Source organism: Mesoplodon mirus (assembly GCF_964341445.2).
Source record: "Mesoplodon mirus genome assembly, chromosome: 9".
Classification (NCBI taxonomy): Eukaryota; Metazoa; Chordata; class Mammalia; order Artiodactyla; family Ziphiidae; genus Mesoplodon; species Mesoplodon mirus.
Genome location: NC_138985.1, coordinates 111,532,145 through 111,549,927, shown reverse-complemented (window position 1 = coordinate 111,549,927; position 17,783 = coordinate 111,532,145). Strand labels below are relative to the sequence as shown.

The following is a 17,783-nucleotide window of genomic DNA, read 5'->3' as shown; positions in this document are numbered from 1 at the left end:
AAACATTAGGAGCAGAAATCTTTTTCAATTTTATCCTGCCCTTAGGAAATCTCCTACAGAATACCAAAATTAATGCAAGTAATACAACCAAATTACAGGGTAAAATGCATGAATTGCTTTTAGAAAAAGCACGAGACTTTTTACCGAAGGATTAAACATATTTTAATTCAATACTCTCATTTCTATCCTTTATATGCATCCACTCTTTCCTGGACTGAGAATTTCTGGGCAGTGTGTCCTTTTTCGCTAATATTTTTATGCAATTAGTAACAGAAGAGTAACTGAAATTTCTGCACTCCCATGCATTGGCAACAAGTTAGGTGAAGCAAGCTGGAATGAGATATTATACTAGATGTTAAAGGTGGTCATCACAAGTGGCATCCTATTTGAATTCTGCCCTTGTACGAAGTCAAAGTAACAAATTTATACATTCAGGAAAACTATTTATTCCTCATACAGACTCCAGGACAGGATGGTTATATAAGCTGTCATTGTCACACAACAACCAAAGCCCAGGTCTCTGCTGTTCTGAATAATCGTCTTTACTTTGTCAATGTAGAATCTTTCCATATATTTTTGATATGGACCCATGGTTCTCAAAGTATAGACCAGCAGCAACACCCTCACTTGGAAATCAGAAAAGCAGATTCTGCAGCACCAGCATCAGACCTAGACTTGAATCAGAAACTCTGGGGCGGTCCCAGGAATCTGTTTTTTTTAATGAGTCTCCCAAGTGATCCCTGGCACTACACTCTGAATCCATCATCCCATCATTAGTAGGTATCTGGATGCAATCAACTTTAAAGAGTTTATTTATGTCCATCGTAGAAATGTGTCTCTACCCCAGAGGTAAGTGGAGGACAGAACTCTGTATATGTAGCTGTGACCCTAGAAAGGAGAAAGAGATGGTCCCAGTGGGAAGTGTCCCTCTGTTGTGATCTTCTGCTCAGGTGTCTTGCCTTGGCAGGTACATCTTCAGGCTCCATAACTCAACTGAACCTCCTGCTGGCTCATCATTCTACGGCAAAACCTCTGGCCAAGGAATTAGGCTCTCAAGGCCTCAGCAAAGAGATAATATACACACCTAAGAACCTCAGAGAGACGACTAATGATATACTGCCTTTGCGTTTATCTTTTATCTCACCTGCCAGATTAAATCTGATTGTCAAATTACTCTTTGTTTTCTTCTAGTCAGTGGTACCAGGATAAGAATTATAGCTTTTTCTCTTAGTTCATCTTCTCCAAAGGGAGAAAAAAAAACAGAAGAGTATAGAGCAAGACAAGTTTGTCATGGTTAATAAGGCATCACTGTGGAACAGTGTGGGTCCAGCAGCAGCACCTGGGGACTTTTAGAAATGCAAATTCTTGGGCTCTAGCCCAGATCCTTGGAATGAGAAGCTCTGGGGGAGAGGCCAAAGAGTCTGGTTTAACAATCCCTGCGGGTGTTTCCAGTAGTAAGTATGAGAACCACCGGCTTTGAGCACTGAATGTTATTCAAAAGCTACAATGCTCCTAATGTCTCAGTTTTAAAGGGGGGAATGTCATGAATAAGCTCAAACAATCAGAGTGGTACTATTGCATTATTTTAGCTTAAGCGAAAGCAAATGTCATCTTGTAGCTATATCAACTTCGGGCAAAAAGTGAACTCCAGGTCTCAACCCAGTCATTGTCGATTTTCTTGTTCAAGTTTGAGGAAAAGCTTCCCACTTCTCATACCAAGAAATCAAGCTGAGATAAGGTGATCCTTGATGTGAGCTCTTTTGCCCTGAGTTTGGTTTCTCTCATTTCAATCAATGCAACCTCTCCGCAATGCCCAGCCCTTCTTTGTTGCTCAGCGTCCTGTCCTCCCCTTGGTCTCTGTTTCTCCTTATTTTATCTCTATCTTGTTTCAGTAACAGTGATAGAATAACCCGATTCTCACTTCCTTCTACCTGACTCAAGCAGGGCAGAGTTAACCTCCGGGTTTGTAATTGCTGGCTAATTTTCATCAACATCCGTGGTCCAGAGTCATCGAAACGCAGAGGAGAGTAAAGCACAGATCAGAGAGAAAAATCACTCTGTTCCACAAGTGGAGTTCTGCCCCTGTGACTCAGACGCAGCAGTCAACCTGCTGCTGGGGCTCTGGTGGCCAGTAGAACCCCTACGCCCAGTGACAGGTCTGGTCCTGGTTCTACGTGAACATACTCATTTACCTCAAGGATTACAGTGTGAGGGTTGCAGCTGAACGTGTAGACATTTTTTTCTACTGCTTGGGGAATTTCATACTGGCTCTCTTGATTTCACTCCTCCAAGATGACTCTTGCTTTCTTTTCCCAAGTAGCTCTCTTCCCAAAGCTAGCTTCCTTATTACTCACCTGGGATGCAGGTAGTGGAATCTTATACCTATAACTACAAAGAGCTATAAAAGTGCATGATATTCGGAAAGGTTCTCATTGGCTCTATATATATACAATGAGATGGTAGAAAACTGGTTCTGTATTGGTGCTGAAATTTATTTATTCTGGGAAGTAAAAGGGCTTTAAGTTGTGAATGAAAAATGTCGCCTGCCTTATCAACAAACAAAGGATGCTGTGGCCATCAAGCCATCAGCTACTACTGTTGCCCCTACGGTGAGCCCTGAGGGAACTCAAGATGTAGACAAATGGGGCTGCCCACTGCCACGCCCTCAGCCACTGCAGCCACCACAGCCGTGCACCCTGGGGGGACTCACATGGGAAAAACAGGATACGGGCCCCAGAGAGCTGAGGTGCAAATCAAAGGCATGATTTCAATGAGCCCAGACTCGTGCATCTTCCCGTACAAAGAAAAGTACTAAATTCCTTAACTTGGGATGTCTGATCTTCTGTAATTAACAGTAATCTTCTGACGTTCTGACTACCGGGTCTTTGTTGCAAAAAACCCTACAGACTCTGGCTCCTCTGATCTCTTTGGAGCGATCTCTCAGAGCTATCCCGGGCTTCAGGTCCTCAGAAAGTCTGCTGAATAAAACCTAACTCTCAACCTTTAGGTTGTGCATTTTTTTTCAGTCAACAAAATTAACAAGTTTCCTGCAGAGGTAGCGGGGTACAAATGTGAGCTTTAGTATTGGACAAGCTGGAGTCCAAATCCTGCCTCTACTATTTTCTAGCTGAGTGAATCTGGTTACACTATTTAAGTTGTCTGAGCCTCCATTTTTAAAAAGTAAAGCTTGGGACAATAATGTCTACTTTGCAGGTTTATGGCATTAATAAATTCGTTACTCTTTGTAATATAAATGGCACATAGCTGACAGTCGACTGATAGGTATTACTGTGAATACCTGGATTAAAAACAAAAATCTTTTTTTTTTTTTTTTTGGAGATGTAAAATTGGCAACATTCTGTTGTAAAGGACAACTTCTATATTTTGGGAAAGACAATAGCTCAAAAATTCTCATTTTCCTTGAGCTTAAGTCCTGTTTAATCTCCCAGTGCTTAGAAATGATGATGCTCTAAAAAGAAACCCTAACCCCTCTTGTCTTCTGACCTCACTGATCATCAGCAGATACTTGGTGATATGGGATTATAATGACAATGGTCACATCCATCCTGTCACTCTGCCTGGTTGTATAGGGAAGTCCACGGCCATGAACAAAACAGGAACTGCTGGACCTCTAGGAGGACCAGAGGCAGCCTCTGTCTCAGCAGCACCAAACAGAGGGTAATCCATGCATTTTCATTTTCACAACCTATCTGAACCTTGAGGATAATTTTAACTAGAATTCAGAGTGAATCTAAGCCCCGTTCACCTGGAAGAGCTCTGGAATTCACAACCTGGTTACAAAACACCATGATATATTAAACTTACTGAAAATACCTAAATCTAAACATGCATCACGCCTCATCGAGACTGATATGCTACATTCTGGCAGGGATGAGTCCTGGCAGGCACCAAAGTGCTATGAAAAGTACTGAGAGAAAAACTTGAAAACTCTATAAAATTGAATCCATTATTTTTCTGTAAACGGGAAAATGCCATTGTCCTATTTTTGCAGAACACCTTGGTCTAGGGAATAGGAACCAGTTACTGCTATTAAAGAAAACCAGAAAAAATAAAGTTATATAATGTCCTTTATAGAGGCATATGGAACTTCTAAATCCACTTTGCTCTGGCTGCTTTAAAATCAGAGCAAACTGCTATTTTAGATACTAAAGTCTAAATAGCAGGGTGATGCAGAGGTCTGGGATGTGCTGTTCTTTTTCTCCCCTCAGGTGCTTACTTTTCTAGCTTTGACAGATAACACTGCACCTATTTTTCTCTCCGAAACTTTGGCCAAAGGCAATAAAAGGTGAAAAAGACTTGAGCCTAGAAGATCTGTGCGAAGATTTGATTTGTTGATTTGCATCAGCCTTTGGCATGAAAAACTTCCTGTTTCCCAGATTCTGAAGTCTGTGCACTACTGAGTGTGCAGATATAAATATTCATGTTACAACACAATACAGGCATCAGCTGGTGGCTGCTGGAGATCGAATCAGGAAGAAGACTAAAGAAGACTAAACCACGTTTAGCTAGAAGGAGAGGACAAATCAGGAGTGCACTTTCCTGGGCTTAAAGTCAGCTGTCAGCCCCTTCCCGTCCAGCTGAGCCACATTTTGCCCCTCTCCCTGCACCCCACTCCCGAGTCTCCTAGCCTGCAACTGTCACTGGCATTGGTCCAGCAGCAGGCACTGTGATAACACCACCTCCTAGACTGCTGTCCCAGGGATGCTCAGAGCCAATGAACTGGGAGTACAGTTTCTTCCAAAGGCTACTGACCAGCATCTTGCCCCTAATACTACCTGCATCCTCAACTCCCAGGTCTGCACTCATGGGCACTTGATTGATGATGTTTTAGATTCTGGCACGATTTTATTCCTGGGGTTGTACTGAGTCCCTAACCAAGGCAAAACAACTTAGGATTCCTAACTGTCTGTTAGTTGATTACCCCTATTTTACAAAATGAGTCAGAGAGCAGAAATCACTGCTGTGATGACTTTGTAGACCCACCTGATCATCTGCTATCCAAAGCTGTCTTCCATGGGAACTTGGAAGATCAACCTCGAAAGCATTTGGCTCATATACTTGGATCTATGTTGAGAATAGACACTAAAGTGGATTAACCAATTTGGTAAAAGGAGGCTTGACTTTTAAATGTATGAAACAAAAAATATAGTGATCCTTTCTTCCCTAAGCTCATCAAACTGCCTTGGTGTAATTCTGAAGTCCAGTAGAGGGCAAGCTTAGTCTTTTAGTTTTCTAGGTATTTGCACCACACCAGAAAGACAGCCTTTAGATCTAAAACAATGTTTCCTATAACTGTTCACCCTCCTTAAAAACCGCATCAGCATTAATCATACCCCTCACTAAATTACTTGTCAGGCATTTTGTTACAAATTATATTACAAAAGGAAGGAAACTGACAAGGAACAATACATTAGACAGAAATAAATTCCCTTTTCTTCCATTAGTTCACCTCTGGATTCATTAACATCATACCTATTTACAGTCTGTTTTATGCATACATAATAAAAAGGGGGCATCTTCAAGTCACATTAGCCAAGAGGAGGAAGTCCTTGCTGTACCAATTTCCCTGGATCCTAATGTTATCCGAGCATGGTACTACATTGGGTGGCTGAGATATTCCATAGAGCACTTGCTAACGGGATTGTAAAATGAATATACAAACGTCCTCCCTTTACTTACCTAAGTAATCAAAACTGAAATTTAGCACTAAAATATAGCTACAACAACAAGGTCCTACTGTATAGCACAAGGAACTATATTCACCATCCTATGATAAACCATAATGGAAAAGAATATGAAAAAGAATGTATGTATATGTATAACGGAATCACTTTGCTGTACTGCAGAAATTAACATAACATTGCAAATCAACTATACTTCAATAAAATAAATTTTCAAATATACAGTCTATCTACAGCTACTTAATTTAACTGGATCGATGTCTCTTTGTTTGCCACATCATTCCTCTGCATGAAAAGACACACTCTTCTTGCCTCAAGCTATTTACTTATTCAACAATTATTCAATAGGCAAAGGTAAGAAAGTATGGTTACAATTCCAAAGTTCCAGTAAATACTGCTTGCTAACAGGTCAGTCTAAAAATTACCCTGAGTGTTACTGCACTTCAGTTTACTCAACTGAAAAATGGAGATAAAAATGCCTGTTCCAGCCGTCTCATAATACTGTCTCAAGAATCAAACAAGATAATATTTGCAAAATGCTATGTGAACCGAAAGGTGATGGGCAACCACAGTAATTCCTTATGAGAGACACACTGCTGGGCTCTTTTTATATATATATATAATTTAATCTTTAGAATCACCAAGGAGAGTGGATATATCCTCATTTTACATATAAAGACACTGTGACTCCGGAAGTATTTTCTCAGGAAAGTGAACCCCAGAAGGATTAAGTATATTACTGAAGATGTGGGGCACTGTTGATATAATTACCATAAAGAAAGAAAGCAATTAACTGACCCTCCCTTTCTTTGGTGTCCTTTTAATGTTTCTGAGGAGATGGGATATACTCACATCATTAAACAACAAACCAAGAGTTTAAAATACAAGATGCAAGTCCACTAGATATCTTAAGACAAGGTGTGAAATCTTGGTGTCAGAAGAGGTCCACTATGACCTAAGGATGCAAAAATAAGAAAGGAACATGTCCCGTGGTCCAGCTGGAGCAAAACGTACAAGCAAGACAGGAGACAGGGACACTGCAGGCTGTTCTAAAGTGAGCGGGACCTTCAGGGCATAGGGCTTCGGTCTTATTAGAACTGAGTGCCGTGTGTATAAGACAGGTAGAACCTAAGTATGTGGCATAGAGAGACTCCAAAGCCAGACTGGAGACATTGACCCCCTCTCTGCCCATCAGAAACATTCCAATTCAAGTCTTGAGCGTGAGTAATTTGGGCTACGCTTGAACCAAAGGAATATTAATTTTTAGATGGTGTATGATGTGGGGAGAGTCAGTGGATGAGGGTCTGGAGGCTGGGCTCCGAGGAGGAGATGGTTTCCATCACCACTGTGGTGAGCTCTGGCAAATCCCTTTTGCAATCTGAATGCACTTCCCCTACAGCATTTGTGAGAGATGAATACTTTAGGAGATCCTGACAGCGATTTTTAATATCACCTTGAGAGATGCCAGGCCTCTAAGCTTTCCATGCAAGGCAAGGGAAACTGAAACCCTCCTTGGCAGTGCCACACTGATAAGGACATCTCTACCTTCATCCCACATCTGCCATGACCCTGCAAGGGCAGAAACAGAAGACTTTTGGGATTGTAACAGTTCTATGGTGAACGACCGCCTTTGTCCCAATATAATGTGTCTCTTGGAAAATGGAAGAGGAAAAAGTATTCCAAAAGACTGTCAACTGAAATAAAGTCATTTATGCTTAGAAGTGTATATTATCTTTGGAATAACAATGCTATGCTTACAGAAACAAAATCAATCATTGCTAAATATAAAACACTGCAACATCTGTCCTACATATTTCTATGGCATCTCATTGGTCAAATTTAATATTTCACTCTCAGTCGTTCATTCATGACTTATTTCTGTACCCCTGGACCCTGCTCAAAGTTATGTTTCTGTGTTCAGATGACTTTTAGTTTAATTTAATTCATTCCACAAAACTTTTCTTTTCCTCTAATGGGGTCTGCAAAAATGTAGAAAGAATGTTCAATCTAAATCAGTTATATTTATGGACACCAAGTGGATCCAATAAGTGCAGAACAGCTTACTTTAAAAAAGCTAAACAATCCTTTATTTCATGGAAGTAAAACAGTCCATATTTAATAAAATAACATATTTTCTCTTTTGCAGAAGCTCTTTAGCCAAAACATGTGAAATGTATTCTAAACTATTGTGCTCTCCTTGTGCAAAACTCTTTCTTAAGTTATAAGGACATTAAATTTGGAATGAGATAAAATGCTACCTATGATGGACTCGTTTAATACAACACAGTCCAGATCCCCCAAACCACTGTCCCCAATATACACACAGAACAACCAAATGGAGGCCAACTTGGCAATCAACATGGAGAGAAAGGATGTTCTTGCCAACCCTTTGTCCTACACTTCCGTCCTTATTCTTCTAACTTTTGTTGGAAGATTTGCCAGGACAAACAGTCTACCAAAGGCTGACTTTCCAATTGATCTTGGAAATTCAAGAAAACTTGCAAAATTCTCAAGAACATGAATCAAAGTCCAGCGTCGGCTCATGCCAATCACGGTTTCATTTTTTAAAAAATGTTGTGCACGCAGATTAGTTTTAGGAGAGAGAAAAGCAATCTAACATGAGCTTGTTCTTAGCAGGTTTTGCTGTGCTAAGAAGTGAAAATCCAATGACTGAAGCTTTGAAATCTTTCCAAGCCGATCCCAGAGAAGAGTTTGGTATTTCTAAGTCATTTACTTCACTGAGGGCTCCTGGCTAGCAGCTAAAACTGGAGAAGTTTCCGACCTCAATCCACTGCCGTTGATGGTGAGTTAAATTCATATCACTGAGAAGGATTTATACAATTTAACAGATGATTAAAGCTGTAACCAGGAGACAAGTGCATTATCCTTGGGCCCGAATCTGTTTTCCCTTGTTCTATTTCAGTTTCCCATAAACACATAATGAAATGGAGCACAGGTTCCAAAATACAATTCTGGGCCCAAACTGCCTTCTCAGATGAAGTATCTGCTTCCCCTTCTTTGGATGCCGGATGGCGGAGCACACAGGGTTGCTGAGTAGCATTTGGTTACACTGGACAAGAAACGTGTGCTCCTGGAAGCTGTAAGAAGGGGTTTCCACTGTCCATATTTAAGTCTGCACGGAAAGGATGCCCTGAGCCATTAGTGAATGTGTTTGACTTGCCCATTTCCTTCTCCACACCCTGCTGAGCCCATGAGAATGAGGCATGGTGACATGGGAGGTGGTGGCCCTCAGAGCCCGTTCACAGCACTGGTAAGTGCCCTGCCGTCCAGCAGTGACCTTGGTTTCCCCACGGTTGTACCCTCAATGCCCAGAACGCTGCCTGTCACATAGTAGACAGTCAGTACGTGTTCTGTGGAATGAATGGGGACAGAAATCAAAGGAAAAAAGGAGAAACTCAGGAAGAGAAAACAAACAGGGAAGAGGAGAAGCAACTGTATAGACCAAAGTATCAGAATACGGCCTTGAGTTTTTATAATGCTTTGCTTGAGGTTCTCGGGCCTCCCAAGTGGCAAAATATTGTTTATATAGCTGCACACAGTCCTGCATTGTTGCCTAGCTGATCGCATACTCATGGAGATAACATAAAGATAAATGGACAACCGTAATGTATCTATGGAACTGCACCGCACACTGGGGATGATTGGAAAGAAATCCAAGAAACTGTAAACTCTGGAATAAATATATTTAAGTGTTCTATAGACCTTGAGTTAGAATTACCCTCAAATGTAGATTTCTATGGTTTGAATTCCATTTTGTTTTCATATTATTTCCAACCAGGTCTTTTCAATATGATCTGTTTGCAAAATCATTTCTTCCTTTATAGCCTGTAGGTAATACAGTTATGAAAGTGATAAGTTCACATGGTAAAATCTGCAAACATGCAGAAAGGCAGAAACGAAAAGCAAAGTCCCATCCTCTCCCCAGCTGTCAGCCCCAAGATCCAAAGTTTCTGTGTATTCTTCCAGAAATTTCCCACGTATACACAAACATGGATTCGTGTATATTTCCATTTTTTGCCCATGAATATATTCTCCCATTGGATATACAGTAGTTCCTTTCCTAATTGGAAATTTTTATCCTAGTCACGTTCAGTGATATAAAAGTGATAATAATAATAAAAAAATAATAAAAATAATATGCTATCTCTGGTTTCCTTTATTTTCTATTTATTTAAATATTTATATATGGCACATGCTCTTTAAAAGCTTTTTTGTTTGAAAATAAGAGTCAAAGGAAATCATAATGGTAGTCCTGAGAGGTCCCATATAGCCTCCACTCAGCTTCTCCCAATAGCTATACCTCTTAAATAATTATAGTACCATACCCAAACCTGGAATTCCACATCTGAGCAATGGGTATGTACAGATCTATGTCATTCTCTCCCGTGAGTAGATTCCTATAACCACCACTGTGATCAAGACACAGACAAGTCCATCTCCCTCCTGCTGCACCTTTAGAGTCAGACCCTGTCTGCCCACCATCCCTATTATGTTCTAAGACTCTTGGATCTTATTTAGTGTTGGGTTTTGTGGGCAGAGGAAGTGGGGGCTCTGCCTGGTGGGAATGAGAGTCCAGGTTGTGCACTTAATGTCCAGTGATGCCAGGACAGAAGTGGGACCCCAGGCTCCCACTAAAACACCCAGGTTAGTGGGGCGGGGGAGGGGCACCTCTCCACAGCTCCTCATGTGGTCTGACCCTCTGGGGTGCCGTCCTTCTCTCTGGGCACCAAGGAGAGTCCTGACTCCCCAGTGGCAGTAAGAGGACCTCTTGCCACACCAGCTGGAGGCGGAAGTGCAGCTCTCCACGTGGTCTCCATGGGCACCACGGCAGGGGATTCCCTTCCTGCCAGGGTAGAGGGAAGGGCCTGGCTCCCCGGGTGTCTTCTCTGACGACACCATAGCGGGTCTGCGGTGCCCCATTACACCCTGGCATGGCTCTCCTTCAGTTATTCCTCTGGCCTTCACTTGGGGAGGTGGCAATGGGATGCAGTTTTTTGCACGCTGTTAGCTGGAGTCGAGCGGTCCTCGTCTGAAAGTGTTCTGCCTGGCTAGGCTGCCCCTTTCCTGGTCCTGCTGGGGAGCGTGGGCTTTTCGTGGAACATTCTTGGTTTGGACTCACTGGTGTCTCCAGGTCTCCCACTTCTCCGTACCTCGTCTGGGAGACATGAGGGAAAAAGAAACCCAAGGAACTCACACTGGCTGGTTCCTCGGGTCTCAAAGGTCTCTGGCTGGTCTGCCTTCTCTCCTCCTTTCAGAGTCTCCTTATGTTTGTTTTACATAAACGGCCAGGGTTTTAGCTGTACTCTGTGGAGGAATACAGAAAAGCGTGTCTACTCCATCTTTCCAGAAGTAGAAGTCAAAATTATAAAATACAACTTTAAATTCTTTTTGTTGCATGAGTGTATGTTTCTTTCTGGTATTTTGGACATTTTCATAGACTGTTGAATGTTTTACTGAAAATTGTTAACATTACATATTGACATAACTTAAACATCTGGTTTTTTTTTCTAAAAGATGAGAAAGTTGCCACACACAGATCCTGTCACCTCATCTTGGAAATTTTTTCATAGTATTTTTTTTCATAGTATTTTATCTGTTAGTTATTTTAACTTTTTCATTTACACCTCCTGATTTTTTTCTGTTCAAAGTTGGTCTTCAACATTTGGTGGTGATAAATTTCCCAGTAAACGTCATAAAAGTTGGTGATTTCAATTCTGTTTTCAGTATTCTATTTATTTTTCCAAATACCTCTAATTTTATACACTTGAACAACTGATGAGTTACACTCTTATTTTAGCATACATATGTGTTAAAATTCATATTTTGCATTAGTATATATATGCATATATTATTTGTATCTATTTATATATGCTAAATGTAATATTTTAAACAAAGATCAACAGAGCTTATAAATTGCATGTCTATAATTAACATACTGGGTTTCTTAATCTATTTTTCTCTCCCATTTGATATGGCATATGGAAGGCAAACTGATGTTTCCATATGGAGAATAGATATACTGGAGCTTTTAGGTGAATTTTTAATGAAGGTCATAATACTTAGACCCTTTCCAGAAAAATGTAGAAAACAAATTAATTCTAGTGGGTAAAGTATGTAAGCAGAACCCTTTTATATCCAATCGTTGATAGCAATGCAGGTTTTCAGAATCTGTATGCAAGCAGGAAGAAATTGCAAATCTTTTTAAAAGTCTGAAACCAAACTGAGCAAATAAAAGAAGCCCACAGAGAGAGACCATGCTTCAATGGGCATAGTTTCAACTGGAATTAGGGGGTCAGGTGGAAAAGAGAGGCTTCTTTTCCATTCCTAGAGAAACCCAGAGCACTTCAGGCAACTAAATTTCATCCCAGATGCATGTCCACTTTGATTGGGCCAGGAGCATAGCAGGCCAAGTTGTCATTTTTGCAAAAGTGCTAAGTGGGCTTTGAGGAAAAGGGTTGTTATGTGATACATGCAGGAAAGGAGGCTGACTCCAAAGGGAATGGATTTCAGTGTGATTGCTAAGATTTACTGAATTCAGCAGTAATACATGAGGCCCTCTCGGAATATTTCATTTTCAAAAGCCTTTGAAAAAGCACTTGGGTGAAGCTTTCCTAAAGACTAGAAAAAATATGATGTCAAATGTATATTTTAACTCAGTGCTGCTGAGAGTATGGTAAGCGCCTCAGAAAGCCTGATATTATTCAAGTTATATATGAGGTAATTTTTAAAAAATGTTAAGGGGGGGAAGTATGTTATCTGTAAAGGATTTATATTTTATTACTAGGAAATATTTCTGGCAGGGATCTTACAAACACATTTTTTGTTAGATCAGCTAAGTGCATACAAACAAGTAAATATTTTCTGTCCACCAGTGGGCTGTTTAATCATCCTCATTACACTGAGTATTTATATACTGATTTTATTTCTGGAGTGCTTTCTAGATATTAGCTGATTAATAGCTGTGCCAGCTCTGGGGTGGGTAGGCAATGTACCACCCACTTTGATATAAAAATGGAGAACTGAAGTGTGTTCTGGGATTGGGGGAAGGTGCTGTCTTGGTCCGTTCGGGCTGGTGTAACCCAATACCATAGCCTGGGTGGCATATCCACAACAGAAATCTATTTCTCAGTTCTGGAGGCTGCGATTCCATGGTCGGGGTGCCCACACAGTCAGGTGCTGGGGAGGGTTGCAGACTCTTAACTTTTCACTGTGGCAGGAAAAGGGTGAGTGAGCTCTCAAGGGTCCCTTTTTTTAAAAAAAATTATTTTATTGAAGTATCATTGGTTTACCATGTTGTGTTAATTTCTGCTGTACAGCAAAGTGATTCAGTTATACTTACATATACATTCTTTTTCATATTCTTTTCCATTATGATTTATCACACAATATTGAATATAGTTCCCTGTGCTATATGGTAGGACCTTGTTGTTTATCCATCCTATATATAATACTTTGCATCTGCTCATCCCAAACTCCCAGTCCATCCCTCCCCCATGCCTCCTCTCTCAGGGGTCCCTTTTACAAGGGCAAAACTCCCACCATGAGGGCTGTACCTTCGTGACCTAATTATGTCCCAAAGGCTCCACCTCCTAATACCATCACATTGGGGGTTAGGATCTCAACATAAGACTTTGGAGGGAGGGCCACAGACAATCAGTCCTTCGCAGGGGTGAAAAAAAACATTTTTTTTTTCATTTTGCCCTACAAACAGTTCACCTAGCCAAATAACTGAGAGGAAGAAAGGGGGTTTGGGAACAAATGATATGGAATATTATAAGTGCACTAACTGGGTCATAAACCAACCTGATGAGGAAGAGGTAGAAAGGCACAGGGAGAGTGAATCGGGATTATTCAGTTAGAGACAAGAGAAGAGCAGAAGTGCTTCCCTGTAGAGGCCAGCTGTGTAGACCCTCCAGCTACAGAAATATGGCCAATGGATAAAAGCCACAGGAAGCAGATTTTAGGTGCATCACAGCAAGGCTTTTCTCATTTTGCAGGCACCTCGTCCCTGAAGGTGGAAAAAAATACACATTTCCTATGATAGGGCTCTGCGGACTTTACTTTACATCCAATGGTAGCACAAGTATGTTACAAGTATGGTTATGAGAAAATGTTCAGGTTGTAGGTACTGAAAATGTAAACTTCATTTGGCAAATGAGAAACTGAAGCACCGATAAAGTGACTTACCTGGGATCATATGTTTAATTAGCAAAATATTTGGGATAAAAACCTAGGACCTTGATTCCTAGCTCTAATGGTTATTCCATCATTAGACAAAGCCAGTTACAGTTCCAAGCACCGTACATACGACTTCACTTGTAAGTTATTATTTTTTCTTTCGTGGCTCATCTTTTTTTTTTTTTTTGAGAATAAAATCAATTTCAATTTTTGAGACAGAAAAGTATAGACAATAATATAATTCACCATACGTATAGAAAATAATAAAGATGAAACGAGACAAAAGTAAAGACAAGAAAAGAATTCATCATAAATAAATTACCAGAATAATAACTGTTCCCTTCTAGGCTTTTCTATGCATATTACTTATGTGAAAGAGATCATATTTGTTAAAAATTTTGTATCCTGCATTTTCCCCCTTAATGGTACGAGGATTTGTTAATGTAATAATCAAAGTTATGAAAAATTATTGTTTCTTATTCCTTGTCTATAGTTACTTATTATTCACGTGGATCTCTGCCCTTGGCTTTAATTTTTTAGCCTATCTGTTACCACTATTACTATGATTAATTGAATAATTACAAAAGATATCCATAGATGTAAGGATAAAAATTCAAAATAGCACTGAAAAGTAACAATAAAAATGTAAATTATTCCTCATCACCACAATCATCACCAAAAGCATCATCAGCACCATCCTAAGTCCACAACCTCAAAGGAGGCCACTTGGGGTGGTACCACTTCTAGTTGTCCTGTCAGCCACCTCCACAACCTGGGGAAGAAGCTTAGGCATCTACCTCATTTTTTTAAATTTATTTTATTGAAGTATAGTTGATTTACAATGTTGTGTTAATTTCTGCTGTACAGCAAAGTAATTCAGTTATACATACATATACATTCTTTTTCATATTCTTTTCCATTATGGCTTCTCATAGGATCTTGAATACAGTTCCCTGTGCTATACAGTAGGACCTTGTTGTTTATCCATTCTATATATACCACTTTGCATCTGCTAATCCCAAATTCCCAGTCCATCCCTCCCCTGCCCACCCCCCTTTGGCAACCACAAGTCTGTTCTCTATGTCTGTGAGTCTGTTTCTGTTTTGTAAATAAGTTCACTTGTGTCATATTTCAGATTCCACATGTAAGTGATGTCATATGGTGTTTGTCTTTCTCTGTCTGACTCACTTCACTTACGATGATAATCTCTAGGTCCATCCATGTTGCTGCAAATGGCATCATTTCATTCTTTTTTGTGGCTGAGTAGTATTCCACTGCGTGCGTGCGTGCGTGCGTGTGTGCGTGTGTGTGTCACATCTTGCTTATCCATTCGTCCATCAATGGACATTTAGGTTGCTTCCATGTCTTGGCTATTGCAGACGGTGCATGTATCTATGCACTAGGGCTGCATGTATCTTTGATGGGGTGCATGAACGTTGTGGTGCATGAATCTTTCTGAATTAGAGTCTTCTCTGCATGTATGCCCACGAGTGGGACTGATGGATCCTATGGTAGCTCTATGTTTAGTTTTCTGTGAATCCTCCATACTATTCTCCACAGTGGCTGCACCAATTTATATTTCCACCAACACTGTAGAAGAGTTCCCTTTTCACCACAGTTTCTCCAGCATTTATTACTTGTAGACTTTTTGATGATGGCCATTCTGACTGGTGTGTGGTGATACTTCATTGTAGTTTTGATTTGCACTTCTCTAATACTTAGGGATGATGAGCATCTTTTCATGTGCCTGTTGACCTTACCTTTCAACTGTTCTCTTCTTCTTACCAACTTTTCTTCTTATATTTTAGATTTTTTAAATCACCATTATCATTTTAATAATAAATTTGAATCACTCTTTCTTTATCCATTTTGGAGGACACTTGTCTATTTTTCACCATACCTATTTTCCTCTTCCAGCAAATCACACAGCTCACTGCATTTCTTAGCCTGCCTTTCTGTGTGACTAAGTTCTAGCTATTGGAATGTGGCAGAAGTATATGCCATTCTCAGGCCTGGCCCATAGGACATCCTGGACTCGTTCTGAGGACCTTCTGGTTCTTTCCATTCTGAGGTTAGAATTAAAATAGTCTTAAAATATTAGGAAATGATGGATCCACAAGTAGGAAGGACATGGGTCCCTGACTCACCATCTTGAAGGCCACCTGCTTTCACTTAGTGACTGAAATAGAAACTACGATTTTGTTAAAAGATCAGGATACCAGGGTTTATTTGCTATAGCAGCTGGAATCGTTTTCATTAATATACCCATCAATTTTAGACAGCATCTCCTGACTACCGTTTGTAGGATGAAGAATGTTTGCACCTATATTACCTCTTGTATCTTCCAGTATGAAACCTACTATTCATTCCACTTATAATGTCAAGGTTTGTACTATTTACATGCTGTCCTCAAATTACAAATAAACCTTTTCTGATATACTTGGGAAATTCAAAATCAATTAAAAACATTTAAACTCTTAGGATTCTGGAAATATTATTCCCTGCAGTATCAAGTAGTGTGATTAAAGCTCTAGAGAAGACAGAAGTTTAAATTACTAAGCTTGCGCCCCTGGAAGAAAAATGATCCTAGCTTTAAGATCAAATGGATTGTCTTTTTATGTAAATGATGTGAGGGAGTGTGGAGAGAAACATAAATAACAACAAAAATAACAAGGAGAAATAAACAAAAGCTGAACAAATATTCCTGAAAACACTGTGAATTGTTTCCAGCTTGGTTATCAGCCCCGTTTCACCACAACTGCTCAGTATTCCAGTCAGGTCACCAGAAGTCCATTTCAGGAAGGAACAGGAGTACTAGTTATTAACAGAAATCTCTCTATGGACACCTTCTGGATGACAAAGAAAATGACCTTGGAAAATATTGCAAAATACGGTAGTGTAGCACTGTTTTAAGAACTGTTGCGTCGACCACGCTACTCACGGCACAGAGGATGATGTACAGGAAACAGCAACACGAATGCCTCTCTACTGAAAAGTTACTCTGAATACGACATGACCAATTTACTTAATTTTCCTTTTTATTATGCTTCCAGTTGGTCTATGATTTTAATGTTTAAATAATTCTAAATGGGCCTTTTCAATAAATATAAAATTAAAGTGCTAAGAGAGATTAAAGCATTTGGGTGAAATATAATTGGCGATCCTTTTTTCTTTCTTAGGGCATGCAAAGTATGGTCTATCTTACAATCAGCAGTCTTAGAAATGGAATGAAAGGCAGCATGATTGATGAAGTCAACTCACCTTTTAATCTTGTTAAATAGAAGAAATAGGTCTTTTCACAACCCGCAAGATCATACATGTGATTGCTTAATTTTAATATTCATTGAAAGCTGTAATGTACTGTCTAGGCTGCCCCCCGTCATTCAATTATCCCTGATGATTCTATACTGTATTCCTCGTTTACTTTCTTTCTTTTAAAATATCTTGCTTTCTCATAGCCAAGACATGGAAACAACCTAAATGTCCAATGACAGAGGAATGGATAAAGAAGATGTGATAACACATATACAATGGAATACTACTCAGCCATAAAAGAGAATGAAATAATGCCATTTGCAGCAACACGGATGCACCTAGAGATTATCATACTAAGTGACATAACTCAGAAAGAGAAAGACAAATATCATATATATCACTTATATGTGAAATCTAAAATATGGCACAAATGAATCTATCTACAAAACAGACTCACAAATATAGAGAACAGACTTATTGCCAAGGTGGAGAGGGGGTGGGGGAGGGATGGATTGGGAGTTTGGGATTAGCAGATGCAAACTATTACATATAGAATGGATAAACAACAAGGTCCTACTGTATAGCACAGGGAACTATATTCAATATCCTGGGATAAACCATAATGGA

General features: G+C 39.9%; 1 protein-coding gene across 1 annotated transcript in view; it reads right to left on the bottom strand.

Moving 5' to 3' along the window:
- DPP6 (dipeptidyl peptidase like 6) overlaps positions 1-17,783 on the bottom strand; it is a gene marked incomplete at both ends in the record, with an annotated part of 1,078,039 nt that overhangs the window by 1,011,425 nt on the left and 48,831 nt on the right. The gene's annotated exons all lie outside the window — the stretch shown is intronic.